The following is a 19,243-nucleotide window of genomic DNA, read 5'->3' as shown; positions in this document are numbered from 1 at the left end:
ATCATCAAGATATATCACTGACCTCACTCTTACTGTCACTACCCATCCATATACATCACTGACCTCACTCATACTGTCACTAACCATCCAGATACATCACTGACCTCACTCAGACTGTCACTACCATCTAGATACATCACTGACCTCACTCATACTGACACTACCCATCCAGATACAGCACTGACCTCACTCATACTGTCACTACCCATCCAGATACATCACTGACCTGACTCATACTGTCACTAACATCTAGATATATCACTGACCTCACTCATACCATCACAACCATCAAGATACAACACTGATCTGACTCATACTGTCACTATCATCTAGATACATCACTGACCTCACTCATACTGTCACTACCCATCCAGATACATCACTGACCTCAATCATACTGTCACTATCCATCCAGATACATCACTGACCTCACTCATACTGTCACTACCATCTAGATACATCACTGACCTCACTCATACTGTCACTACCAATCCAGATACATCACTGACCTCACTCATACTGTGACTACCCATCCAGATACATCACTGACCTCACTCATACAGTCACTACCCATCCAGATACATCACTGACCTCACTCACACTGTCACTACCAATCCAGATACATCACTGACCTCACTCATACTGCGACTACCCATCCAGATACATCACTGACCTCACTCATACTGTCACTACACATCCAGATATATCACTGAACTCACTCATACTGTCACTACCCATCCAGATACATCACTGACCTCACTCATACTGTCACTACCCATCCAGATACATCACTGACCTCACTCATACTGATACTACCCATCCAGATACATCACTGACCTCACTCCTACTTTAACTTCCCATTCAGATACATCACTGACCTCAACATACTATCACTTCCCATCGAGATACATCACTGGCCTCACTCATACTGTCACTACCCATCCAGGTACATCACTGACCTCACTCATACTGTCACTACCCATCCAGATACATCACTGACCTCACTCATACTGTCACTACACATCCAGATATATCACTGAACTCACTCATACTGTCACTACCCATCCAGATACTTCACTGAAATCACTCATAATGTCACTACACATCCAGATATATCACTGAACTCACTCATACTGTCACTACCCATCCAGATACTTCACTGACCTCACTCATACTGTCACTACCCATCCAGATACATCACTGACCTCACTCATACTGTCACTACCATCCAGACACATCACTGAGCTCACTCATACTCTCACTACCATTCCAGTTACATCACTGACCTCACTCATACTGTCACTAACATCGAGATATATCACTGACCTCACTCATACTGTCACTACCATCTAGATATATCACTGGCCTCACTCATACTATCACTCCCCATCCAGATACATCACTGATCTGATTCATACTGTCACTATCATCAAGATACATCACTGACCTCACTCATACTCTCACTACCCATCCATATACATCACTGACCTCACTCATACTGTCACTACCCATCCAGATACATCACTGACCTCACTCAGACTGTCATTACCATGTAGATACATCACTGACCTCACTCATACGGTCACTACCCATCCAAATACATCACTGACCTCACTCATACCGTCACTACATCCAGATACATCACTGACCTCACTCAGACTGTCACTACCCATCCAGATACATCACTGACCTCACTCATACTGTCACTACCCATCCAGATACATCACTGTCCTCACTCATACTGTCACTACCATCTAGATACATCACTGTCCTCATTCATACTGTCACTACCTATCCATATACATCACTGAACTCACTCATACTGTCACTACCCATCCAGATACATCACTGACCTCACTCAAACCGTCACTACCCATCCAGATACATCACTGACCTCACTCATACTGTCACAACCATCCAGACACATCACTGAGCTCACTCATACTCTCACTACCATTCCAGTTACATGACTGACCTCACTCATACTGTCACTAACATCGAGATAGATCACTGACCTCACTCATACTGTCACTACCATCTAGATACATCACTGGCCTCACTCATACTATCACTCCCCATCCAGATACATCACTGATCTGATTCATACTGTCACTATCATCAAGATACATCACTGACCTCACTCTTACTGTCACTACCCATCCAGATACATCACTGACCTCACTCAGACTGTCACTACCATCTAGATACATCACTGACCTCACTCATACTCTCACTACCCATCCAGATACGTCACTGACCTCACTCATACTGTCACTACCCATCCAGATAAATCACTGACCTCACTCATACTGTCACTACCCATCCAGATACATCACTGTCCTCACTCATACTGTCACTACCATCTAGATACATCACTGTCCTCACTCATACTGTCACTACCCATCGAGATACATCACTGACCTCACTCAAACCGTCACTACCCATCTAGATTCATCACTGACCTCACTCATACTGTCACTACCATTCCAGATACATCACTGACCTCACTCATAACGTCACTACTCATCCAGATACATCACTGACCTCACTCATACTGTCACTACCCATCCAGATACATCACTGACCTCACTCATACTGTCACTACCATCCAGACACATCACTGAGCTCAATCATGCTGTCACTACCCATCCAGATACATCACTGACATCACTCATACTGTCACTACCATCCAGACACATCACTGAGCTCACTCATACTGTCAGTATCATCCAGATATATTACTGATCTCACTCATACTGACACTACCCATCCAGATACATCACTGATCTCACTCATACTCTCACTACCCTTCCAGTTACATCACTGACCTCACTCATACTGTCACTACCCATCCAGCTACATCACTGATCTCACTCATACTCTCACTACACTTCCAGATACATCACTGACCTCACTCATACTGTCACTACCATCTAGATACATCACTGACCTCACTCATACAGTCACTACCATCTAGATACATCACTGACCTCACTCATACTATCACGACCCATTCAGATACATCACTGATCTGACTCATGCTGTCACTACCGATCCAGATACATCACTGACCTCACTCATACTGTCACTACCCATCCAGATACATCACTGACCTCACTATACTGTCACTACCCATCCAGATACTTCACTGACCTCACTCATACTGTCACTACCCATCCAGATACATCACGGACCTCACTCATACTGTCACTACCCATCCAGATACATCACTGACCTCACTCATACTGTCACTACCCATCCAGATACATCACTGACCTCACACATACTATCACTACCCATCCAGATATATCACTGACCACACTCATACTGTCACTACCATCCAGATACATCACTGACCTCACTCATACTGTCACTACCATCCAGATACATCGCTGGCGTCACTCATACTGTCACTACCCATCCAGACACATCACTGACGTCACTCATACTGTCACTACCATCCAGATACATCACTGACGTCACTCATACTGTCACTACCCATCCAGATACATCACTGACCTCACTCATACAGTCACTACCCATCCAGATACATCACTGACCTCACTAGACTGTCACTACCCATCCAGATACTTCACTGATCTTACTCATACTGTCACTACCCATCCAGATACATCACTGACCTCACTCATACTGTCACTTCACATCCAGATACATCACGGACCTCACTCATACTGTCACAACCATCCAGATACATCACAGACCGAACTCAAACTGTCAATACCCATCCAGATACATCACTGACCTCACTCATACTATCACTGCACATCCAGATACATCACTGACCTCACTCATACTGTCACGACTATCCAGATACATCACTGACCTCACTCATACTGTCACTACCCATCCAGGTACATCACTGACCTCACTCATACTGTCACTATCCATCCAGATACATCACTGACCTCACTCATACTGTCACTACCCATCCAGATACATCACTGACCTCACTCATACTTTCACTACCCATCCAGGTACATCACTGACATCACTCATACTGTCACTACCCATCCAGATACATCACTGACCTCACTCACATTGTCACTACCCATCCAGATACATCACTGACCTCACTCCTACTGTCACTATCATCCAGATACATTACTGATCTCACTCATACTGACACTACCCATCCAGATACATCACTGATCTCACACATACTCTCACTACCCTTCCAGTTACATCACTGACATCACTCATACTGTCACTAATATCTAGATACATCACTGACCTCACTCATACTGTCACTACCATCTAGATACATCACTGACCTCACTCATACTATCACTACCCATCCAGATACATCACTTATCTGACTCATACTGTCACTATCATCTAGATACATCACTGACCTCACTCATACTGTCACTACCCATCCAGACACATCACTGACCTCACTCATACTGTCACTACCCATCCAGATACATCACTGACATCACTCAGACTATCACTAACATCTAGATACATCACTGACCTCACTCATACGGTCACTACCCATCCAGATACATCACTGACCTCACTCATACCGTCACTACCCATCCAGATACATCACTGACCTCACTCATACTGTCACTACCCTTCCAGATACATCACTCACCTCACTCATACTGTCACTACCCATCCAGATACATCACTGACCTCACTCATACTGTAACTACCCATCCAGGTACATCACTGACCTCACTCATACTGTCACTAGACATGCAGATATATCACTGACCTCACTCATACTGTCACTACCCATCCAGGTACATCACTGACATCACTTCAACTGTCACTACCCATCCAGATACATCACTGACCTCACTCATATTGTCACTACCCATCCAGATACATCACTGACCTCACTCATACTGTCACTATCATCCAGATACATTACTGATCTCACTCATACTGACACTACCCATCCAGATACATCACTGATCTCACTCATACTCTCACTACCCTTCCAGTTACATCACTGACCTCACTCATACTGTCACTAATATCTAGATACATCACTGACCTCACTCATACTGTCACTACCATCTAGATACATCACTGACCTCACTCATACTATCACTACCCATCCAGATACATCACTGATCTGACTCATACTGTCACTATCATCTAGATACATCACTGACAACACTCATACTGTCACTACCCATCCAGACACATCACTTACCTCACTCATACTGTCACTACCCATCCAGATACATCACTGACCTCACTCAGACTGTCACTACCATCTAGATACATCACTGACCTCACTCATACTGTCACTACCCATCCAGATACATCACTGACCTCACTCATACCGTCACTACCCATCCAGATACATCACTGACCTCACTCATACTGTCACGACCCATCCAGATACATCACTGACCTCACTCATACTGTCACTACCCATCAAGATACATCACTGACCTCACTCATACTGTAACTACCCATCCAGGTACATCACTGACCTCACTCATACTGTCACGAGACATCCAGATATATCACTGACCTCACTCATACTGTCACTACCCATCCAGATACATCACTGACCTCACTCATACTGTAACTACCCATCCAGGAACATCACTGACCTCATTCATACTGTCACTACACATCCCGATATATCACTGACCTCACTCATACTGTCACTACCCATCCAGATACATCACTGACCTCACTCATACCGTCACTACCCATCCAGATACATCACTGACCTCACTCATACTGTCACTACCCATCCAGATACATCACTGACCTCACTCATACTGTCACTACCCATCCAGATACATCACTGACCTCACTCATACTGTCACTACCCATCCAGATACATCACTGACCTCACTCATACAGTCACTACACATCCAGATACATCACTGACCTCACTCATACTGTCACTACCAATCCAGATACATCACTGACCTCACTCATACTGTGACTACCCATCCAGATACATCACTGACCTCACTCATACAGTCACTACCCATCCAGATACTTCACTGATCTCACTCATACTGTCACTACCCATCCAGATACATCACTGACCTCACTCATACTGTCACTACACATCCAGATACATCACGGACCTCACTCATACTGTCACAACCATCCAGATACATCACAGACCGAACTCAAACTGTCAATACCCATCCAGATACATCACTGACCTCACTCATACTATCACTACACATCCAGATACATCACTGACCTCACTCATACTGTCACGACTATCCAGATACATCACTGACCTCACTCATACTGTCACTACCCATCCAGATACATCACTGACCTCACTCATACAGTCACTACCCATCCAGATACATCACTGACCTCACTAGACTGTCACTACCCATCCAGATACTTCACTGATCTCACTCATACTGTCACTACCCATCCAGATACATCACTGACCTCACTCATACTGTCACTACACATCCAGATACATCACGGACCTCACTCATACTGTCACAACCATCCAGATACATCACAGACCGAACTCAAACTGTCAATACCCATCCAGATACATCACTGACCTCACTCATACTATCACTACACATCCAGATACATCACTGACCTCACTCATACTGTCACGACTATCCAGATACATCACTGACCTCACTCATACTGTCACTTCCCATCCAGATACATCACTGATCTCACTCATACTGTCACTACCCATCCAGATACTTCACTGATCTCACTCATACTGTCACTACACATCCAGATATATCACTGAACTTACTCATACTGTAACTACCCATCCAGATACATCACTGACCTCACTCATACTGTCACTACCCATCCAGGTACATCACTGACCTCACTCATACTGTCACTGCCCATCCAGTAACATCACTGACCTCACTCATACTGTCACTACACATCCAGATATATCACTGACCTCACTCATACTGTCACTACCCATCCAGATACATCACTGACTTCACTCATACTGTCACTACCCATCCAGATACATCACTGACCTCACTCAAACCGTCACTACCCATCCAGATACATCACTGACCTCACTCATACAGTCACTACCCATCCAGATACATCACTGACCTCACTCATACTGTCACTACCAATCCAGATACATCACTGACCTCACTCATACTGTCACTACCCATCCAGATACATCACTGACCTCACTCAAACCGTCACTACCCATCCAGATACATCACTGACCTCACTCATACTGCGACTACCCATCCAGATACATCACTGACCTCACTCATACTGTCACTACACATCCAGATATATCACTGAACTCACTCATACTGTCACTACCCATCCAGATACATCACTGACCTCACTCATACTGTCACTACCCATCCAGATACATCACTGACCTCACTCATACTGTCACTACCCATCCAGATACATCACTGACCTCACTCATACTTTCACTTTCCATTCAGATACATCACTGACCTCATCATACTATCACTTCCCATCGAGATACATCACTGGCCTCACTCATACTGTAACTACCCATCCAGGTACATCACTGACCTCACTCATACTGTCACTACCCATCCAGATACATCACTGACCTCACTCATACTGTCACTACACATCCAGATATATCATTGAACTCACTCATACTGTCACTACCCATCCAGATATATCACTGAACTCACTCTTACTGTCACTACCATCCAGACACATCACTGAGCTCACTCATACTCTCACTACCATTCCAGTTACATCACTGACCTCACTCATACTGTCACTAACATCGAGATATATCACTGACCTCACTCATACTGTCACTACCATCTAGATACATCACTGGCCTCACTCATACTATCACTCCCCATCCAGATACATCACTGATCTGATTCATACTGTCACTATCATCAAGATACATCACTGACCTCACTCATACTGTCACTACCCATCCATATACATCACTGACCTCACTCATACTGTCACTACCCATCCAGATACATCACTGACCTCACTCAGACTGTCACTACCATGTAGATACATCACTGACCTCACTCATACTGTCACTACCCATCCAGATACATCACTGACCTCACTCATACCGTGACTACATCCAGATACATCACTGACCTCACTCATACTGTCACTACCCATCCAGATACATCACTGACCTCACTCATACTGTCACTACCCATCCAGATACATCACTGACCTCACTCATACTGTCACTACCCATCTAGATACAGCACTGATCTGATTCATACTGTCACTATCATCAAGATACATCACTGACCTCACTCATACTGTCACTACCCATCCATATACATCACTGACCTCACTCATACTGTCACTACCATCTAGATACATCACTGTCCTCACTCATACTGTCACTACCCATCCATATACATCACTGACCTCACTCATACTGTCACTACCATCTAGATACATCACTGTCCTCACTCATACTGTCTCTACCATCTAGATACATCACTGTCCTCGCTCATACTGTCACAACCCATCCATAAACATCACTGAACTCACTCATACTGTCACTACCCATCCAGATACATCACTGACCTCACTCAAACCGTCACTACCCATCCAGATAGATCACTGACCTCACTCATACTGTCACTACCATCCAGACACATCACTGAGCTCACTCATACTCTCACTAGCATTCCAGTTACATCATTGACCTCACTCATACTGTCACTAACATCGAGATAGATCACTGACCTCACTCATACTGTCACTACCATCTAGATACATCACTGGCCTCACTCATACTATCACTCCCCATCCAGATACATCACTGATCTGATTCATACTGTCACTATCATCAAGATATATCACTGACCTCACTCTTACTGTCACTACCCATCCATATACATCACTGACCTCACTCATACTGTCACTAACCATCCAGATACATCACTGACCTCACTCAGACTGTCACTACCATCTAGATACATCACTGACCTCACTCATGCTGACACTACCCATCCAGATACAGCACTGACCTCACTCATACTGTCACTACCCATCCAGATACATCACTGACCTGACTCATACTGTCACTAACATCTAGATATATCACTGACCTCACTCATACCATCACAACCATCAAGATACAACACTGATCTGACTCATACTGTCACTATCATCTAGATACATCACTGACCTCACTCATACTGTCACTACCCATCCAGATACATCACTGACCTCAATCATACTGTCACTATCCATCCAGATACATCACTGACCTCACTCATACTGTCACTACCATCTAGATACATCACTGACCTCACTCATACTGTCACTACCAATCCAGATACATCACTGACCTCACTCATACTGTGACTACACATCCAGATATATCACTGAACGCACTCATACTGTCACTACCCATCCAGATACATCACTGACCTCACTCATACTGTCACTACCCATCCAGATACATCACTGACCTCACTCATACTGATACTACCCATCCAGATACATCACTGACCTCACTCATACTTTCACTTCCCATTCAGATACATCACTGACCTCAACATACTATCACTTCCCATCGAGATACATCACTGACCTCACTCATACTGTCACTACACATCCAGATATATCACTGAACGCACTCATACTGTCACTACCCATCCAGATACATCACTGACCTCACTCATACTGTCACTACCCATCCAGATACATCACTGACCTCACTCATACTGATACTACCCATCCAGATACATCACTGACCTCACTCATACTTTCACTTCCCATTCAGATACATCACTGACCTCAACATACTATCACTTCCCATCGAGATACATCACTGGCCTCACTCATACTGTCACTACCTATCCAGGTACATCACTGACCTCACTCATACTGTCACTACCCATCCAGATACATCACTGACCTCACTCATACTATCACTACACATCCAGATATATCACTGAACTCACTCATACTGTCACTACCCATCCAGATACTTCACTGAAATCACTCATAATGTCACTACACATCCAGATATATCACTGAACTCACTCATACTGTCACTACCCATCCAGATACTTCACTGACCTCACTCATACTGTCACTACCCATCCAGATACATCACTGATCTGATTCATACTGTCACTATCATCAAGATACATCACTGACCTCACTCATACTGTCACTACCCATCCATATACATCACTGACCTCACTCATACTGTCACTACCCATCCAGATACATCACTGACCTCACTCAGACTGTCATTACCATGTAGATACATCACTGACCTCACTCATACGGTCACTACCCATCCAAATACATCACTGACCTCACTCATACCGTCACTACATCCATATACATCACTGACCTCACTCAGACTGTCACTACCCATCCAGATACATCACTGACCTCACTCATACTGTCACTACCCATCCAGATACATCACTGTCCTCACTCATACTGTCACTACCATCTAGATACATCACTGTCCTCACTCATACTGTCACTACCTATCCATATACATCACTGAACTCACTCATACTGTCACTACCCATCCAGATACATCACTGACCTCACTCAAACCGTCACTACCCATCCAGATACATCACTGACCTCACTCATACTGTCACTACCATCCAGACACATCACTGAGCTCACTCATACTCTCACTACCATTCCAGTTACATGACTGACCTCACTCATACTGTCACTAACATCGAGATAGATCACTGACCTCACTCATACTGTCACTACCCATCCAGATACATCACTGACTTCACTCATACTGTCACTACCCATCCAGATACATCACTGACCTCGCTCATACTCTCACTACCCATCCAGATACATCACTGACCTCACTCATACTGTCACTACCCATCCAGATACATAACTGACATCACTCATACTGTCACTACCCTTCCAGATACATCACTCACCTCACTCATACTGTAACTACCCATCCAGATACATCACTGACCTCACTCAGACTGTCATTACCATGTAGATACATCACTGACCTCACTCATACGGTCACTACCCATCCAAATACATCACTGACCTCACTCATACCGTCACTACATCCAGATACATCACTGACCTCACTCAGACTGTCACTACCCATCCAGATACATCACTGACCTCACTCACACTGTCACTACCCATCCAGATACATCACTGTCCTCACTCATACTGTCACTACCATCTAGATACATCACTGTCCTCACTCATACTGTCACTACCTATCCATTTACATCACTGAACTCACTCATACTGTCACTACCCATCCAGATACATCACTGACCTCACTCAAACCGTCACTACCCATCCAGATACATCACTGACCTCACTCATACTGTCACTACCATCCAGACACATCACTGAGCTCACTCATACTCTCACTACCATTCCAGTTACATGACTGACCTCACTCATACTGTCACTAACATCGAGATAGATCACTGACCTCACTCATACTGTCACTACCCATCCAGATACATCACTGACTTCACTCATACTGTCACTACCCATCCAGATACATCACTGACCTCGCTCATATTCTCACTACCCATCCAGATACATCACTGACCTCACTCATACTGTCACTACCCATCCAGATACATAACTGACATCACTCATACTGTCACTACCCTTCCAGATACATCACTCACCTCACTCATACTGTAACTACCTATCCAGATACATCACTGACCTCACTCATAATGTCACTACCATCCAGATAAATCACTGACCTCACTCATACTGTCACTACCCATCCAGATACATCACTGACCTCACTCATACTGTCACTACCCATCCAGTTACATCACTGACCTCACTCATACTGTCACTACCATCCAGATACATCACTGACATCACTCTTACTGTCACTACCCATCCAGATACATCACTGACCTCACTCATACTGTAACTACCCATCCAGATACATCACTGACCTCACTCATACTGTCACTATCCATCCAGATACATCACTGACCTCACTCATACTGTCACTACCCATCCAGATACATCACTGACTTCACTCATACTGTCACTACCCATCCAGATACATCACTGACATCACTCATACTGTCACTACCCATCAGATACATCACTGACCTCACTCATACTGTCACTACCCATCCAGATACATCACTGACCTCACTCATACTATCACTACCTATGCAAATACATCACTGACCTCACTCATACTGTCACTACCATCCAGATACATCACTGACCTCACTCATACTGTCACTACCATCTAGATACATCACTGACCTCACTCATACTGTCAATACCATCTAGATACATCACTGACTTCACTCAGACTGTCACTACCCATCCAGATACATCACTGACCTCACTTATACCGTCACTACCCATCCAGATACATCACTGACCTCACTCATACTGTCACTACACATCCAGATATATCACTGAACTCACTCATACTGTCACTACCCATCCAGATACATCACTGATCTCACTCATACTGTCACTACCCATCCAGATACATCACTGACATAACTCATACTGTCACTACCCATCCAGATACATCACTGACCTCACTCATACTATCACTACCTATGCAAATACATCACTGACCTCACTCATACTGTCACTACCATCCAGATACATCACTCATCTCACTCATACTCTCACAACCCATCCAGTTACATCACTGACCACACTCATACTGTCACTAACATCTAGATACATCACTGACCTCACTCATACTGTCACTACCCATCCAGATACATCACTGACCTCACTCATACTGTCACTACCCATCCAGATACATCACTGACCTCACTCATACTGTCACTACCCATCCAGATACATCACTGACCTCACTCATACTGTCACTACTCATCCAGATACATCACTGACTTCACTCAGACTGTCACTACCATCTAGATACATCACTGACCTCACTCATACTGTCACTACCCATCCAGCTACATCACTGACCTCACTCATACTGTCACTACCATCCAGACACATCACTGAGCTCACTCATACTCTCACTACCATTCCAGTTACATCACTGACCTCACTCATACTGTCACTAACATCGAGATATATCACTGACCTCACTCATACTGTCACTACCATCTAGATATATCACTGGCCTCACTCATACTATCACTCCCCATCCAGATACATCACTGATCTGATTCATACTGTCACTATCATCAAGATACATCACTGACCTCACTCATACTGTCACTACCCATCCATATACATCACTGACCTCACTCATACTGTCACTACCCATCCAGATACATCACTGACCTCACTCAGACTGTCATTACCATGTAGATACATCACTGACCTCACTCAAACTGTCACTACCCATCCAAATACATCACTGACCTCACTCATACCGTCACTACATCCAGATACATCACTGACCTCACTCAGACTGTCACTACCCATCCAGATACATCACTGACCTCACTCATACTGTCACTACCCATCCAGATACATCACTGTCCTCACTCATACTGTCACTACCATCTAGATACATCACTGTCCTCACTCATACTGTCACTACCTATCCATATACATCACTGAACTCACTCATACTGTCACTACCCGTCCAGATACATCACTGACCTCACTCAAACCGTCACTACCCATCCAGATACATCACTGACCTCACTCATACTGTCACTACCATCCAGACACATCACTGAGCTCACTCATACTCTCACTACCATTCCAGTTACATGACTGACCTCACTCATACTGTCACTAACATCGAGATAGATCACTGACCTCACTCATACTGTCACTACCCATCCAGATACATCACTGACTTCACTCATACTGTCACTACCCATCCAGATACATCACTGACCTCGCTCATACTCTCACTACCCATCCAGATACATCACTGACCTCACTCATACTGTCACTACCCATCCAGATACATAACTGACATCACTCATACTGTCACTACCCTTCCAGATACATCACTCACCTCACTCATACTGTAACTACCCATCCAGATACATCACACACCTCACTCAGACTGTCATTACCATGTAGATACATCACTGACCTCACTCATACGGTCACTACCCATCCAAATACATCACTGACCTCACTCATACCGTCACTACATCCAGATACATCACTGACCTCACTCAGACTGTCACTACCCATCCAGATACATCACTGACCTCACTCATACTGTCACTACCCATCCAGATACATCACTGTCCTCACTCATACTGTCACTACCATCTAGATACATCACTGTCCTCACTCATACTGTCACTACCTATCCATATACATCACTGAACTCACTCATACTGTCACTACCCATCCAGATACATCACTGACCTCACTCAAACCGTCACTACCCATCCAGATACATCACTGACCTCACTCATACTGTCACTACCATCCAGACACATCACTGAGCTCACTCATACTCTCACTACCATTCCAGTTACATGACTGACCTCACTCATACTGTCACTAACATCGAGATAGATCACTGACCTCACTCATACTGTCACTACCCATCCAGATACATCACTGACTTCACTCATACTGTCACTACCCATCCAGATACATCACTGACCTCGCTCATACTCTCACTACCCATCCAGATACATCACTGACCTCACTCATACTGTCACTACCCATCCAGATACATAACTGACATCACTCATACTGTCACTACCCTTCCAGATACAACACTCACCTCACTCATACTGTAACTACCCATCCAGATACATCACTGACCTCACTCATAATGTCACTACCATCCAGATAAATCACTGACCTCACTCATACTGTCACTACCCATCCAGATACATCACTGACCTCACTCATACTGTCACTACCCATCCAGTTACATCACTGACCTCACTCATACTGTCACTACCATCCAGATACATCACTGACATCACTCTTACTGTCACTACCCATCCAGATGCATCACTGACCTCACTCATACTGTAACTACCCATCCAGATACATCACTGACCTCACTCATACTGTCACTATCCATCCAGATACATCACTGACCTCACTCATACTGTCACTACCCATCCAGATACATCACTGACTTCACTCATACTGTCACTACCCATCCAGATACATCACTGACATCACTCATACTGTCACTACCCATCCAGATACATCACTGACCTCACTCATACTGTCACTACCCATCCAGATACATCACTGACCTCACTCATACTATCACTACCTATGCAAATACATCACTGACCTCACTCATACTGTCACTACCATCCAGATACATCACTGACCTCACTCATACTGTCACTACCATCTAGATACATCACTGACCTCACTCATACTGTCAATACCATCTAGATACATCACTGACTTCACTCAGACTGTCACTACCCATCCAGATACATCACTGACCTCACTCATACTGTCACTACCCATCCAGATACATCACTGACCTCACTCATACCGTCACTACCCATCCAGATACATCACTGACCTCACTCATACTGTCACTACACATCCAGATATATCACTGAACTCACTCATACTGTCACTACCCATCCAGATACATCACTGATCTCACTCATACTGTCACTACCCATCCAGATACATCACTGACATAACTCATACTGTCACTACCCATCCAGATACATCACTGACCTCACTCATACTATCACTACCTATGCATATACATCACTGACCTCACTCATACTGTCACTACCATCCAGATACATCACTCATCTCACTCATACTCTCACATCCCATCCAGTTACATCACTGACCTCACTCATACTGTCACTAACATCTAGATATCACTGACCTCACTCATACTGTCACTACCCATCCAGATACATCACTGACCTCACTCATACTGTCACTACCCATCCAGATACATCACTGACCTCACTCATACTGTCACTACCCATCCAGATACATCACTGACCTCACTCATACTGTCACTACTCATCCAGATACATCACTGACTTCACTCAGACTGTCACTACCATCTAGATACATCACTGACCTCACTCATACTGTCACTACCCATCCAGATACATCACTGACCTCACTCATACCGTCACTCCCCATCCAGATACATCACTGACCTCACTCATACTGTCACTACCCATCCAGATACATCACTGACCTCACTCATACTGTCACTACCCATCCAGATACATCACTGACCTCACTCATACTGTCACTACCATCTAGATACATCACTGTCCTCACTCATACTGTCACTACCCATCCAGATACATCACTGACCTCACTCATACTGTCACTACCCATCCAGATACATCACTGACCTCACTCAAACCGTCACGACCCATCCAGATACATCACTGACCTCACTCATACTGTCACTACCCATCCAGATACATCACTGACCTCACTTATACTGTCACTACCCATCCAGATACATCACTGACCTCACTCAAACCGTTACTACCCATCCAGATACATCACTGACCTCACTCATACTGTCACTACCCATCCAGATACATCACTGACCTCACTCAAACCGTCACTACCCATCCAGATACATCACTGACCTCACTCATACTGTCACTACCCATCCAGATACATCACTGACCTCACTCATACTGTCACTACCCATCCAGATACATCACTGACCTCACTCAAACCGTTACTACCCATCCAGATACATCACTGACCTCACTCATACTGTCACTACCAATAGAGATACATCACTGACCTCACTCATACTGTCACTACCCATCCAGATACTTCACTGACCTCACTCATACTGTCACTACACATCCAGATATATCACTGAACTTACTCATACTGTCACTACCCATCCAGATACATCACTGATCTCACTCATACTGTCACTACCCATCCAGATACATCACTGACATCACTCATACTGTCTCTACCTATCCAGATACATCACTGACCTCACTCATAATGTCACTACCCATCCAGATACATCACTGACCTCACTCATACTGTCACTACCATCCAGATACATCACTGACCTCACTCATACTGTCTCTACCCATCCAGATACATCACTGACATCACTCATACTGTCTCTACCCATCCAGATACATCACTGACCTCACTCATACTGTCACTACCCATCCAGATACATCACTGACCTCACTCATACTGTCACTACCATCCAGATACATCACTGACCTCACTCATACTGTCTCTACCCATCCAGATACATCACTGACCTCACTCATACTGTCTCTACCCATCCAGATACATCACTGACCTCACTCATACTGTCACTACCCATCCAGATACATCACTGACCTCACTCATACTGTCACTACCATCCAGATACATCACTGACCTGACTCATACTGTCACTACCCATCCAGGTACATCACTGACCTCACTCATACTGTCACTACCCATCCAGGTACATCACTGATCTCACTCATACTGTGACTACCCATCCAGATACATCACTGACATCACTCATACTGTCACTACCCATCCAGATACATCACTGACCTCACTCATACTGACACTACCCGACCAGATACATCACTGACCTCACTCATACTGTCACTACCCATCCAGATACATCACTGACCTCACTCATACTGTCACTACCCATCCAGGTATATAACTTACCTCACTCATACTGTCACTACACATCCAGATACATCACTGACCTCACTCATACTGTCACTACTCCTCCCGATATATCTCTGACCTCACTCATACTGTCACTACCCAACCAGATACATCACTGACCTCGCTCATACTCTCACTACCCATCCAGATACATCACTGACCTCACTCATACTGTCACTACCCATCCAGCTCCATCACTGACCTCACTCATACTGTCACTACCCATCCAGATACATCACTGACTTCACTCATACTGTCACTACCCATCCAGATACATCACTGACCTCGCTCATACTCTCACTACCCATCCAGATGCATCACTGACCTCACTCATACTGTCACTACCCATCCAGATACATAACTGACATCACTCATACTGTCACTACCCTTCCAGATACATCACTCACCTCACTCATACTGTAACTACCCATCCAGATACATCACTGACCTCACTCATAATGTCACTACCATCCAGATAAATCACTGACCTCACTCATACTGTCACTACCCATCCAGATACATCACTGACCTCACTCATACTGTCACTACCCATCCAGTTACATCACTGACCTCACTCATACTGTCACTACCATCCAGATACATCACTGACATCACTCATACTGTCACTACCCATCCAGATACATCACTGACCTCACTCATACTGTAACTACCCATCCAGATACATCACTGACCTCACTCATACTGTCACTATCCATCCAGATACATCACTGACCTCACTCATACTGTCACTACCCATCCAGATACATCACTGACTTCACTCATACTGTCACTACCCATACAGATACATCACTGACATCACTAATACTGTCACTACCCATCCAGATACATCACTGACCTCACTCATACTGTGACTACCCATCCAGATACATCACTGGCCTCACTCATACTGTCATTACCCATCCAGATACATCACTGACCTCACTCATACTGTCACTACCCATCCAGGTACATCACTGATCTCTCGCATACTGTGACTACCCATCCAGATACATCACTGACATCACTCATACTGTCACTACCCATCCAGATACATCACTGATCTCACTCATACTGTCACTGCCCATCCAGATACATCACTGACCTCACTCATACTGTCACGACCCGACCAGATACATCACTGACCTCACTCATACTGTCACTACCCATCCAGATACATCACTGACCTCACTCATACTGTCACTACCATCCAGATACATCACAGACCAAACTCAAACTGTCACTGACCATCCAGATACATTACTGACCTCACTCATACTGACACTACCCATCCAGATACATCACGGACCTCACTCATACTCTCACTACACTTCCAGATACATCACTGACCTCACTCATACTGTCACTACCATCTAGATGCATCACTGACCTCACTCATACTGTCACTACCATCCAGATACATCACAGACCGAACTCAAACTGTCACTACCCATCCAGATACATCACTGACCTCACTCATACTGACACTACCCATCCAGATACATCACTGACCTCACTCATACTCTCACTACACTTCCAGATACATCACTGACCTCACTCATACTCTCACTGCACTTCCAGATACATCACTGACCTCATTCATACTGTCACTACCATCTAGATACATCACTGACCTCACTCATACTGTCACTACCATCCAGATACATCACAG

At 44.5% G+C, this 19,243-nt stretch overlaps 1 protein-coding gene across 1 annotated transcript in view; it reads right to left on the bottom strand.

Annotated features, from left to right (window-relative positions):
- LOC139257042 (probable G-protein coupled receptor 139) overlaps positions 1-19,243 on the bottom strand; it is a 196,377-nt gene that overhangs the window by 62,919 nt on the left and 114,215 nt on the right. The window lies entirely within an intron of this gene.

Source organism: Pristiophorus japonicus, unplaced genomic scaffold (genome assembly GCF_044704955.1).
Source record: "Pristiophorus japonicus isolate sPriJap1 unplaced genomic scaffold, sPriJap1.hap1 HAP1_SCAFFOLD_80, whole genome shotgun sequence".
Lineage (NCBI taxonomy): Eukaryota > Metazoa > Chordata > Chondrichthyes > Pristiophoridae > Pristiophorus > Pristiophorus japonicus.
This window is presented reverse-complemented; position numbering and strand designations above follow the sequence as displayed.